We start from the raw sequence: 12697 nt of genomic DNA on the forward strand, positions 1-12697 counted from the left end.
TCTCGGAAAAGTTGCTCCGCCGGTATTTCGGTCCCTGCAAGGTTGAGCGCCGCCTCAGCGACGTAGCCTACGAAGTCGTCCCCTGCAGTTCGGACCCCGGTTCGCTCCGTCCTCGTCCTCGCGCTGAAGTTGTTCATGTAGTACGCATGAAACCATACCATGCGCGTACGTGAACGCCCAGATGCACCTGAGGAGCTCCATTTCTTGTCATGGCTGAAAGAACTTTTTGACGCGACCGAGACGGTCGCTTTTCGCACGGGGGGCAAGTGACACAATGATGTGGGGCTCACGCACAGCGGGACGGCGCGCGCAAAGGTCGGCGCTATGAAAGACGACGAAGTGCGTAGGCTGCACGGGCTTCTTCTGGCCCGCGATTAAAGAGAAGCGTCTATTTTTCAAGACTCCGTCTTCGATCTACGTTACAATATATATATAGAGCAAACGCGACTTCTTCCGTCGCTGGAAAAGCCGTGGGGGGACGGGAGGGAGGGAGGGGAGGCGACGTTTAGCTGCGGCACCAAATGCGTATTTATATAAAAATGTCGCAATTTCACCCGAAAGGCGAACTCTCTACTAATCGCGATAGCAAATTAGTAGAGAGCTATACGGAGTAAGGATAGTAGTTTTATCAGCTGTATAAACTTCGGACATGCAGCAGCACCAGCAACGTGCAGAACTGTTGTCGACGCCGTCGGCGTTTTGCCCGCGTTCGCATCCGAACGCGTGCGTTGTTGGTGACTGTTGCCAGTGCCTCTGGGGCCGGCTCGGAGGTTTTCGACGAGATCAGAACGGGACACTCGTCGAGCAGCGTCGGAAATCTTACCCACCTTCTCGCCTCGCAACGTTTTTATATAAATGCGCATTTGGTGCCTCAGTTAAACGTCGCCTCCCCTCCCTCCCTCCCGTCCCCCCACGGCCTCTCGCGCGATGGAAGAAATCGCGCTTGCTCTCTCTATATATGGTGATTGTAAAGGAGGAAATAGATGCTTGAAGCCCACACCGCATTCACGCGATTTTGTGCCCGACGGCGACGAGCGACGGCTTCGAGCGACGAAACGGGCCGTCGCGCGACAGATCGCTTCTTTTCGCTCAATCGCTCGGTTCTAGAAACTAGAATTCGTCGCTCGTCAGTGCTATGAGCGACTAGCTAATAGCGCGAACCGGAACTGGATATACATCAGTCAGTACTACCGATTGTCGCACGGAACCAGCATACGACTCGTGCTAAAACGTAGTGCACCCTGCTCTTTACACAAAAGCGCAAGCGTCACGCCAGTTTCGGCGAGTAGCTGCCCTCATACCGGCATCGCTCGAAGTCGTCGCTCGCATGCGGTGCGACTTGCGACGAGTGACCGCGAGCCATCTCCATCGCTCGCTTGTCGCTGTCGCGCGCAAGATCGCGTGAATGCGGTTTATACTTAATTCTGCAGCCCTTCAGGGAGCACGGCGCAGAACGCGCGTTCGCTCCCCGTGAAAGCGCGCGTCCCTCGCGCCCTTTCACTCGCACATACAGCGTCCGGAGCGCGGCGGCGATTTCATCGCCATTGACGTCATACGGAACCTTACGGTGACGGCGACGGCGACGACGACGCGACGACGACAGCAGAAATCCGCTTTGGAGTGTCCATATAATTGCTATCGCAATAAAATAGATGCCGCTAAACAACTAAGCACACGATTGCAGTTCCAAGCTATAAGAGCACTCTAGTGTCTCTGCGTCTTGAATCGGCACTGACAAAGTCCGCAATATACAGCGCCATGTGAGCAGGAACATTCATGCCCATCCAGTTGGCATGGCACTATTGTATTACGATGGCTTCCATGAGCTGTTGTGAAGCCATAACAACGCATCCGCGTTATTACCATTACTGACTCCCTTCCGGTGTCTTACTGACACGGGGTATTACTGTAAAGCCATCACCCATCTTGTCAATTTTGCCCCGTGCGGAGTTCAAGTTCTAAGGTATGACAACGGATTGGGGTCGGAAACGACGTTTATTATGGCACCAAATAAAAAAACCAATGGTCAAACTTCGTAAAGGTGCATATTATAGTAAACGCTTCCATGTCAATTTTCGACCGTGACGAGCCGCGGCGCGCGCCAGGGGGCCGCGGCGTGGATGGGGAGTACGGATTCGAAGAACGTGGTCTTGCGCGCACTGGGTTGGCATTCCGCCGATGGTCATAATAGGTCCACGCAGGAAAACCTTGAGTGGGACTGCTGTAGGCGGCGTTGTGGCGCCGGCTCCCGAGTCCCCTGCTGGCTAGAGACGTCGCCGAGGTTTAGAGTGGCCTAGCAATGTTGACCACGTGTTGCGCGTACGGAGTGTGGGTCCAGTCCCCCACGCGTCCGGGCGGCAACCGCGTGGTGTCGAGTGACGACTTAAGCCCGTTTCAAATGGTGCGAATTTGCAGTGCGTTTTTCGCAGCTGCGATTTCCGCAGATGCGAAATTCGCAATCCCGTTTCACGTGGATCTACGGCAGCTGCGTTTTTCGCATACTCGTTAAGCATTCTGACTGGCGATGACATATGAGCGAGCCGTCTCCTATTGGTCGTCCGTTTGCACCGCTACAGTGGCTACCACTGCATCTGCGTTTTTCGCAGAGAAGTTCAGCACGCCGAACATCGAAAAAACGCACGCACAAAGGGTCCAGCGGCCTATTTTCCGCAGCTGCGAATTCGCACGTGCGAATTCGCAGACAAAATCGCACCATGTGAAACGGGCTTTACAGTGCGCGCCGTAGAGGCGCGGTACGCATGCGATTTTCAGAGAACGTCGTCTTGTGAACACCAGAGTTCGGATGCCGCCGACGTTCATAATTCTGCCACGCGGACATACTTTAAGTGGGACTCTGGTACGCGGTGCTATGACACCAGCTCCCCACTCCCGAGTCCTTTGCTGGCTAGAGACGCCGCCGAGGTTTGCGACGGCCTAGCAATAAATTGTGTGTGCCTAGCGTGTTTTGCTGAGGCCGTCGATGACTACGTTTAAATAGGAGAGGGAAACGGAGTTGGAGGAAGAAGGAAAACGGTGTTGTTTTCCAATACGTTTACTTTAAAGAGTAAGCCCCATTCCATTGGGTTGTGGCTTAAACTTTCAACTCTTATTGGCAACTGCTTCTGTGGGATGGGCCATAGGGCCCTACTGCCCTTTTTCTTTGTCTCTTTGACCTACAACACTCCAGACGAGGTGATGTTCCTTAGTCTAGGCTGTAGTCAATAAAAATTATAGATCAGTAAGACTCGGTACGATGCAACGCTAGTCTGGGCTGTAACCACTTGGTGGTAGAACAGTGAGACTGGGTTGGTCGCATGTAGTGACAGTTGTCCTATAGGCTCTAACTTAGGAAAAAGTAGAAGAGTAAGGCGCTGTTTACTTGTGTGTTTTGCATCAGTGTTCTTTTGCAAAATCTGTATTTGACTGTGTAAATATTTTCGTTGCAATATATCTTCAAGTTTTGTTACCTCCAACCTGCCTCCTGCTTCATCAACGCCGATTATCACATTGAAGAGATTTGATAGACTTCAAAGAGAAAGAACAAGCTTGAATGCGCCAGTTTCGATATATTAACTCCCGAACATTGCGGAGTATATAATGCACTGGCGTTCCAGTTACTTTTATGCTTCAATGCATAAAACGAAGTTTTGTTAAGAAGGTAACTGGAACGCCAATGCATTTCTCCGCAAAGTTCGAGAATTAATATCGCGAAACTGGTGTCATCCTCAGAATTCGTTCCAAGCCTTGCGAACTCCGCGGCTAGAATTTGTAAATTGCAATATGAGCCATAAGGTAATTAGTTAAAACTTCATTAGTGATTATTTTAATTAGTCGAATATGCATTTATACTTTTTGTGCAAGTAATGTCCGAGCCTGTTCGTGTATACTAGCTCACGAACTAGAATTGTGCTATCTGCCTCAGGCAACCAACCTGTAAAAATTTTTGAAAGTCTTCGCTGAACGACCCTGTATAAGGCATCCCAAAACTTCCTTAAGTTCGCTGTAGGCGTTATAGACCTGATACATCGAATTATCTTTAACGCATAAACATGTTCATCACACCAGGCTTCGACTGGATTCCATTATAAATCTTCGAATCAAAGTGTTAACATATTCAATTTTACAATCGAGAAGTTTCCCAATATTCGCACGTCCTTATCCGATCCTCTCGGACGAAGCAGCCGTTGTCGCCCGCAATATATGAGCTGCAGGAAGTTGAGTCACGGGCAAGAAACAATGCTGAAAAATCTTGTCCGCGCGTTTGATGGAGCCGACATCGGAGGGCTGCACTCCGCCACGGGGCCAGCATGTGTGCAGCACCCGTTCGAGCACCCTCGGATGAAATGGGCGCCCGCAGCGACGGGATCGAGAAACAGGCGCTTTGATAAACGGACCACTTATCTCGCGAAGAGCGTTGCACAGTGTGACTTGAAAAGGTTATCCTCGAGTAAGAAGATGGTGCGCAAACGTAAACAACAACGGGAAGTAAAAACACGCGCACGGCACACACCCCGAACGCAGTCGGGAAAACAGGGTCACCAGAGTGCCAGGAAAAGTCTGCTCGGCGCAGCCATTTGTTTGTGCGGTAATTTCCGGTTGACACTCCCTGCAGGCTTTTGCGGACCTCTTGTGCTTCCTGCACGAGAACGCCGAGGGAAACATATGAGTGAGAATATGAAATAAAATAGCGTTTTTTTTTCTTTCTTTCCTTTGACAGGTTGGAAGATACTTAAGGTTGTTTTAAGACAACAAACCTGCAGGAGACGGCGGCGGAAAATTTGAGTGCGTGCTTGTCTCGCGAGCGTCGAGAAAATGAAGGCTTCATTTTTGCCCTTTCATTTTATTCCGCATCGCAACTCGGTTACGCTCTGTTGGGAAACGGGCTCAATAATATTGCTCGTCGCATATTTAGGTGCTTTGTTTCAATGAGGTTGTGCAAAGCAAGGCGCGAGTCTGTAAAATAAAAAAAGCGCATGGGAAATTTTTGAAGCAGTAAAATTTTAGACAGTGTTTGCGCTTTTAGGCGACTACATTTCAGTGCGTTCATTGCCGTTCTGGCTTCAACTAACCATCAGAAAACTTATTAAACTTGTGCTTGCGGTAGCTGACGCGACGCCAACTTATTAGTAGGGCGTCGGAGTAAAGCTGTATATACACCGATTCAATCAAGATGTCGCACTCAAATCTTTAGACATAACAAAGCAGCAGTGCCACGAATTCTTTATCTCCTATTAACAGGCACCAAATTTTCTTGCAACATGACGTACGTACACACGTTGATGAAGCTCAGTCAGTGTATGTGCAAATTTAGGTCGTCAATTGCCATCGTCTTATGCTCCATTTCACAACAATGTTCCAATGTCGTGGCACATGTGCTCGAAGTTGTTCTCGAGATGGAGCAGATCTGACGCGGAGTGACACAGTGCGCAGGTACATGTGCATAATCGTAATCAAGCGCTAGTATTTGTGGTACCATCCACAGCTTTCTCTCCAGTCAGTGGAGGATCCAGAAAAGTAAAATGAATCCCGTTCCCCTGGGCTTAGTAGCGCAGAGCCATAGCCACTACGCCACCACGACGGGTGTCTCCAAGACATGTCAGCTGAAAGTACTGAGCATGTAACGAGCACCCTTCCCCCACCGCTCTCTCTATACTTTGATGAGATCCTCGGAAGGTTTTGAATAAAAGCTTAAATCCCTACATCTCGAAATTTCAAGCGGCAAAATCACGCTGGGATCTCTCTACACAGACATCAAGTTATTTATTTCTTACCTCTTCACTTCCATTGCTAATAAATCCTACACCACTCGCCTGCTTCCTTTACCGTCGCCCACGCAATGACTGGTGTTACCTTGCCTTCTTCCTGTTAGGATTTTTTTCCGAACACTTATCTCAACATTTGTGAGGTTAATTTATTTTTCGATTTTCTGTGGTTAACCAGGCTGGCACGTGTCATTTTCTCTCTCTTATTGTCAGTAATTGTTCATCGCGCTCTGTCCACCAGTCGAAGCTGGTCTTCAGGGCACGAGCTGGTCAACAGTTCATCACACTTTTCCGGAGTAGAGGGTTGGACGATAGGGGGCATGCATTGTCACGTTGTGCGAATACATTAGCGAGGGACCATGGCGTCCTGGACTGAGGGCGCCGCTCTCCTGGGGATGACCATCGTCGTCCGCTTTTCAAATAAAGTTTATTTCTCTCTCTCATAATCGTTCCGCTTGCCTAATATTACAGCGCCTGGTATATGGCCCGGTAACATCTGCATCGCTGTAAGGTCTTCCTTCCAAATGGAATATCCTGGGCCCCAAACTCCACGAAACAAAGGCTACCTTCAGCCGACTGTTGGCTTCCGTCGCCAGCAACGGCATCGGCGATCACGAGGCGATCGACATGCAAACTCGTCCTTCTCTTTTCCTTCGGGTCCCTTGCCGCAACTTCTTCTTTCCTTTTCCAAACTTGGCTCGGTTTGCTCCCAACTTTTTTTTTTTTTGTTTTTTACATCGGCCAAAGGGAACGGCGTGCGAGCGAAGGTGGGTGCCAGAGGTGACAGCTCTCACCACCAACGCCTTGAAGGGTGGCGGTGCGCTCGGAACACTGCCACTCGCAGCACCACCACCCCCTCTCTCTTTTTTCCTCTTAGCAACCAGCGCACATCCGGAGAGGGAAGAACCAACAACAACAACAACTCGAACAACCTGCGCGCAGCCGGCGCGCGCTACACGTCCACGTGCGCCGCGTAAACAACCGCCGAGACTTCAGCCAGCCACCCCTCCGAAAAAACTCTCTGCTTACGATATTCGCCGCCTCTCGCGCGCGCCCCGTCGCTCCCCGAAGTGCGCTCGCGAGAAGTCCCGCCCGGCGAGCGGCCGCAAGCGGCGTCACGTTGCGCTGCGCGAAATCCTGCCTGCTGTGCCTCCCATCGAGCGGTCGTCTCCGCGACCGCCGCCGTCGCATTCAGATTCCCGACTCGCGCTCGCGCGCGCGCCGTTCCCAGCCGCAGACATTTACCGGTGGCGAGTTAGTACAACTCGGCTAACCGAGAGAGAGTGTGCGCGCGTGGTTCTCAGCTGTGTCCGAACAAGAGTAGGCCCTCTGCGGAGTGCTGTGTTGGAATAAGCGTGCGAGCTCGTCGTGCGCGCGCGTGTGTGTGTTCCATCTTGATGACTTAATGGACTTCGTCTTCGGTGGTTCGTTTGACACCTGCCGCGCTGTCATCGCAGCCATGGTGTTACGTACGAGGAGCCTTGGCAGTCCGTGCTGATCATGACGTAAGTGGTTTTAGGGCTCCCTAATATTTGGAGTTCTGCGCAGGTTCCGCGTGGCTGCGCACGTGGGCGCGTAGGCTTTTCTGGTTTGGAGGAACTTTTGGTTAGCTGGAAATTGGGGGCGCGTGGTTAAGCCCTACATTAAACTGCGCGGCCTGTCTGCTGCGGCGTTTGTGCGCGTTCGTCTTCAGGTTTGTTCGACAGCTACCTCGCTGCGAGCAGATCTTCGCTGTAACTTCTGTCAAATACGGTGCATAGGCCTCGCACGAGTCCTTGAAAGCTTTGTTTTCTTTTCTTTTGTTGTTGTTGTTGTTGTTGTTGTTGTTTTGAAAGGATGAAGGTCCCATGTCAGAAATAAGGTCATATCGCTTCTTAATTGCGTATCGCCGTCGTATGGCAAGCGTAGTGCGGTTCTATAGCACGAAATTTAAGTATCGCAGATTTGAAAGGCCGTTTATTGTCATTGATTGTTGCTGCGCGTCTTTCTTTCTTTTTCCCTCGGACAAAGGAAAAATGAGAGTTCTAGGGCCATATTCCTTACCGATTCATTTCATATTTCCATTCTTTTCGCTTTTTCTCATAGCCTGGGCCGAAGACGTGTCTCATTTTATCTCCGGGATCGGCCACTGGAGGAGACCGACCATGTGAAAAGAAGAACGTAAAAATAGATCATTCTAAAAAACTATCACTGTCCTTCAGCAGTCCTTTACTGCTAGTCGATCATGGTGTCGGAATGAAATGTTTTATTGCCATAGTAATTATATGGACACTCAAAGAGGATTTCTGCCGTCGCCGTGAGGTTCCGTATGACGTCCACGGTGATGAAATCGTCGCCGTGCACCGGACGCTGTATGTGCGAGTGAAAGGGCGCGAGAGACGCGCGCTTTCATGGGGAGCGAACGCACGGCGGAGAACAAACGCGCGTTCTTCGCCGGGCTCCCTGAAGGGCTGCAGAATTAAGCGTCTCTTCCCTCCTTTACAATCACCTTTTATATATATATATATATATATATATATATATATATATATATATATATATATATAGCAAATGCGACTTCTTCCGTCGCGCGAAAGGCCGTGGGGGGACGGGAGGGAGGGAGGGGAGGCGCCGTTTAGCTACGGCACCAAATACGTATTTATATAGAAGTGTTGCGAGGCGAGAAGGTGGTAAAGACTTCCGACGCTGCACGACGAGTTTCCCGTTCTGATCTCGTCGAAAACCTCCGAGCCACCCCCAGAGGCTCTGGATATCATCTAGAGCGTTCGGAGTGAGCGGATGTGCGTCGCTTGAGCTCCGCCGAACATATGCTCTCACTGACCGGATTACCTCGAGATCGTCACCGACATTGCGTCGGACCACCAAGAACTCACGATCGGCAACACCCGGACATCTTTCCCGAGCCGGTAGGACATTTTTTATTTTTTTTATCGGCTCGAGAAGATCCGAAGCGGGCGTTGGCCCGCTAGGCCTAAGGGTGGACCTAGTTCGCGTCGGCGAGTACGGGCCACCAGGTCTGGCGACGCGGCACCCTCCACCACCAATATGGACGCTCCCATCACGCTGATTGCCGGCACGACCACCACCCCATGCCTGCAACCTGCGGTCAACCCCTCCGAGCCCCTGGGCCCCACGGACATCCTCGACCTCGACGAGCTCACCTCGGCAAGCGACGACGAGGCCCCAGTACTTCAGCCCACCTCGTCTGCACCGTGGGGGCCGGTGACTGACACCGATGCGAACTGGAAACTGGCGATTTCCCGTCGTCAACGCCAACGCCAGAAAAAGTTCGACCAAGCTCGGGCGGAAACAACGCAGGCAGCCGGTCCTGCAAGCGTTCCTCCCAGCCACACCGTCGCCGGGGCTGCCTCGGCGGAGAACGCTCCCGCTGCGTCGAAAGACGCGGCCTGCGCTGCGTCGGCGCGAACAACACAACATGTGAAGGAGCCGCGCCAGTTACGACGGAAGCTGCCGCCGCTCCCACGCACAGACCTAAAAATCATCATGCGGCCGAAAAAGGGTCTGGCCATTCGGAACTTCACGACACACCAAATCTCCCGAGCCATTGTGGTGGCAGGCGATTCTCAACAACATTGCACAGGTGACCACTTCATCATCCGCACCCGCCCCGGATCGAACATTATTATTGCCAGCACGCCACATGTTGACACCGCCCAAGTTCTCCGCCGGATCACCACCCTGACACTGGGGGGGAATACCCACGAATTCAACACTTACGTGGCGGCCCCCGAAGACACGTTGCGTGGAGTCATCCATGGCATAGACCCCGGCACTACTCCTGAAGAACTCACTGCCAACCTCCGCGTGCGCACGCAGGGGGTGAGAGTGCACAGTGCGCGGATGCTTGGTGCTACTAAATCCGCTTTGATCACCTTCGAGGGCCCCCTCATCCCCCGCTATGTACTGTATTACGGTGGGGAGGTAGCCTGCCACCCTTACAAGCCGACGCGGCAAGCCTGCCAAGTCTGCCTACAACCGGGGCACCGATCAGACGTGTGTCCTACGCCGAACGCTCGAGTGTGTCGGCAGTGCGGGACCCTCGACCCTGTGGATGGTCACCCCTGTGCTCCCAAATGCCAAGTATGTGGGGAAGGCCACCTGACGGGTGCCAAAGAGTGCTCACAGAGACTGAAGACCCTGCGGCCGCGGCCCACCCCACCCACCCAACCCCGTGGGCGCAACCCTCAGCGCAACCCACCCAATACCAAACGCAGGTGGTTCAGCAAGGAGGGGGAGACTTCGCGCAGCCTCTCTCACTCGCGGTCGCAGTCTTTCCCTCCTCTACCCCCTGCAGGACCTGGCCAGCAGCAACAGCCGCAGAACCAGGACCGGAAGACCAAAGGGCAACAGCAGCAACCCACACGCCAGCAGCCCCAGCAGGCCTCTCGCAAGTCTGCCGAGAAGCACAATTTCACTTCTTCAGCCGGCACCGATACCAAGGTGAGCTGGCCAGCAGTAGGGGCGACACCCATCGCTCCGCCCAACACTCAGTCCCCCGCGTACGAACACCTTCTCGCAGAAAATTTCAAGCTCAAACAGGAGCTGGCTGCCGTCAAGGCGCGTCAAGCTAAGGACAGCGCTCAACTCCACGCCCTAATAGCGCGCATTGGATCGCCACCGGAATCCACCGAATGCCACTCACAAAACAACCCCAACAGACACGCAACCCCTAAGATTCCGCCCTCGCTTCCCACCCCGACGGACTCCGCAGTCACACGCGAAGAGATACGCGAAATGCTGTCTGCGCTCTCCCAACAACTCTCCCAACAATTCAGTATCGTCTTCACACAACACCTCACACAGTTCGGAGCCCGCCTTGACTCCCTCGAGACACGCCTCGACACCCAAATTGCCGAAACAGGCGGTAATATACGAAGGAAGAGGGCCACCCGCAGCTCCCGCACCACGGAAGACCAAGTCCCTCTCAGAGTAAGCTTGGAATCGCTTGCCCCTGAACACTACTCTACACCGGCGTTGACACACGCTGACCTCGGCCTCACATCGGCCTCGCAAGCCAACACTCCGACAACCACACCTCCCCACAACACGAATTAACCATGGGCAGTACAACCCCACCCATTGGCGAACCATTAGAAATCTGGCAATGGAACTGCCGCGGCTTCCGCAAAAAGCGGAGCCTCCTCCAACAATACATTAACACACACCTTGCTCAACCAGATGTCATAGCGCTACAGGAACCTGGCACATCACCCATACTCCCAGGCTATGAGTCCTACGATAGCCCGACAGAAGGCAGAGCGGCCGTCCTGATTAACAAAGCATTAACTGCAATTGGTCTTGACAACATCCCAGACACCAACATCGACCATGTGATAGTGGAGCTAATTCTCAGGCGCAAAAAGAAGGCCGAGAGGCGAAGCATCATAATCGTCAATGTATATAGTCCCCCGAAACAAAAATCCACCGACTTCCACGCTCTTGTTCAGGGTGCCTGCAAATTAGCCCAGGGGAAGGAACTCGTACTCCTCGGGGACTTCAATGCTCTCGACGAACGCTGGGGATACAATCGTTCGGATGTCAAAGGCAAACAACTTGCAGCTGCCACCGAAAAATTCCAACTCGAACTGCTTACGGATCCAGCAAACCCTACCCGGATCGGCAACAGCGTATGCAGGGACACTTGTCCCGATCTCACCTTCGCCCGTGGTAGTGCAAACTATAATTGGGACAACTTGCAGGAATCCTTGGGTAGTGACCACTGCATTCTCCGTACACAAATTACGGAGAGTGCGATGCGTCGCTCCATTGGACAAGCCCGCATCACAAACTGGGACGTCTTCCGTCGCGAGAGCGAGAATTCAATTGGCAACCTTGCAAACCTCACTGACTGGTGCGAGCAAATTAAAGAAATTCGGGACCGTTGCACCACCCTCATGAAAAGAACATCTCAACTCCCAGAAGTGGACGGCCATCTTCTGCACCTGTGGGAAGCCAGAAGAAGCCTCATCCGCAGATGGAAGACCCGAAAACATAACCGACGTCTCAAGCTCAAGATCGCATCTCTCACCCTCGAGGCTGAGCAGTATGCTGAGCAACTGGCACGAATTAACTGGGCCCAGTTCAGCGACTCGCTTCGAGGCTCACTGGGTACGGCCCGCACGTGGCACGTTCTACGAGCCTTGATTGATCCTACTCGAACAAAAAATGAGACAAACAAATCAGTCCAGCGCCTCATACACGCCTTTGAAGGCACGGACGACGAGCTGCTTGCTCAAGTACAGCGCAAATGCTATGGTGATTATCACCCGCCTCCCTATCGGGCGAGGTATCAAGGTTATGCAAACCACACCCTGGACCGGCCGATAACGTTGGACGAAGTTAATGCTGCCATTCGCAGCAGCACCCGCAACACAGCAGCGGGGGCGGATAAAATCACGTACTCTCTTATCAGGAATCTCAACGACACCGCCGTACAAGAACTCACGAACTTCCTAAACGACCATTGGCAATGTGGCACGCTCCCCCCCGAGTGGAAGCACGCAGAGGTGATGATGATACCGAAGCCGGGTAAGAAGCTCCAGATCGAGAACCTTCGACCAATATCACTCACTTCCTGCCTCGGCAAAGTCTTCGAACGCGTCATCACTAGCCGCCTGCAAAACTATCTCGAGGACAATGACCTTCTCCCGCATTCAATGTACGGATTCCGGGCACATCTTTCAACCCAGGATGTACTGCTTCAACTAAAGGAAGATGTCATTGACACTGCCCCAAAGCAAGGAGAAAATATCATTCTGGCCTTGGACATCAAGGGCGCCTTTGATAATGTGAGCCATCAAGCCATTCTCGACGGCCTCGCTGCCCTTCACTGCGGACAGCGCACCTACAGTTATGTTCAGGCATTCCTGTTGGACCGCACCGCCACGGTCGGTCTCGGTTCAATCCGCTCAAAC

General features: G+C 52.6%; 1 protein-coding gene across 1 annotated transcript in view; it reads left to right on the plus strand.

Annotated features, from left to right (window-relative positions):
* Nucleotides 1-6988: 6988 nt before the first annotated feature.
* Nucleotides 6989-12697, plus strand: part of LOC119442433 (ADAMTS-like protein 5) — a 179194-nt gene continuing 173485 nt past the window's right edge. The window contains exon 1 of the mRNA XM_037707312.2: nucleotides 6989-7267. The gene's annotated coding sequence lies outside the window, so the exon portion shown is untranslated. The remainder of the gene's footprint in view (nucleotides 7268-12697) is intronic.

Source organism: Dermacentor silvarum, chromosome 2 (genome assembly GCF_013339745.2).
Source record: "Dermacentor silvarum isolate Dsil-2018 chromosome 2, BIME_Dsil_1.4, whole genome shotgun sequence".
Lineage (NCBI taxonomy): Eukaryota > Metazoa > Arthropoda > Arachnida > Ixodida > Ixodidae > Dermacentor > Dermacentor silvarum.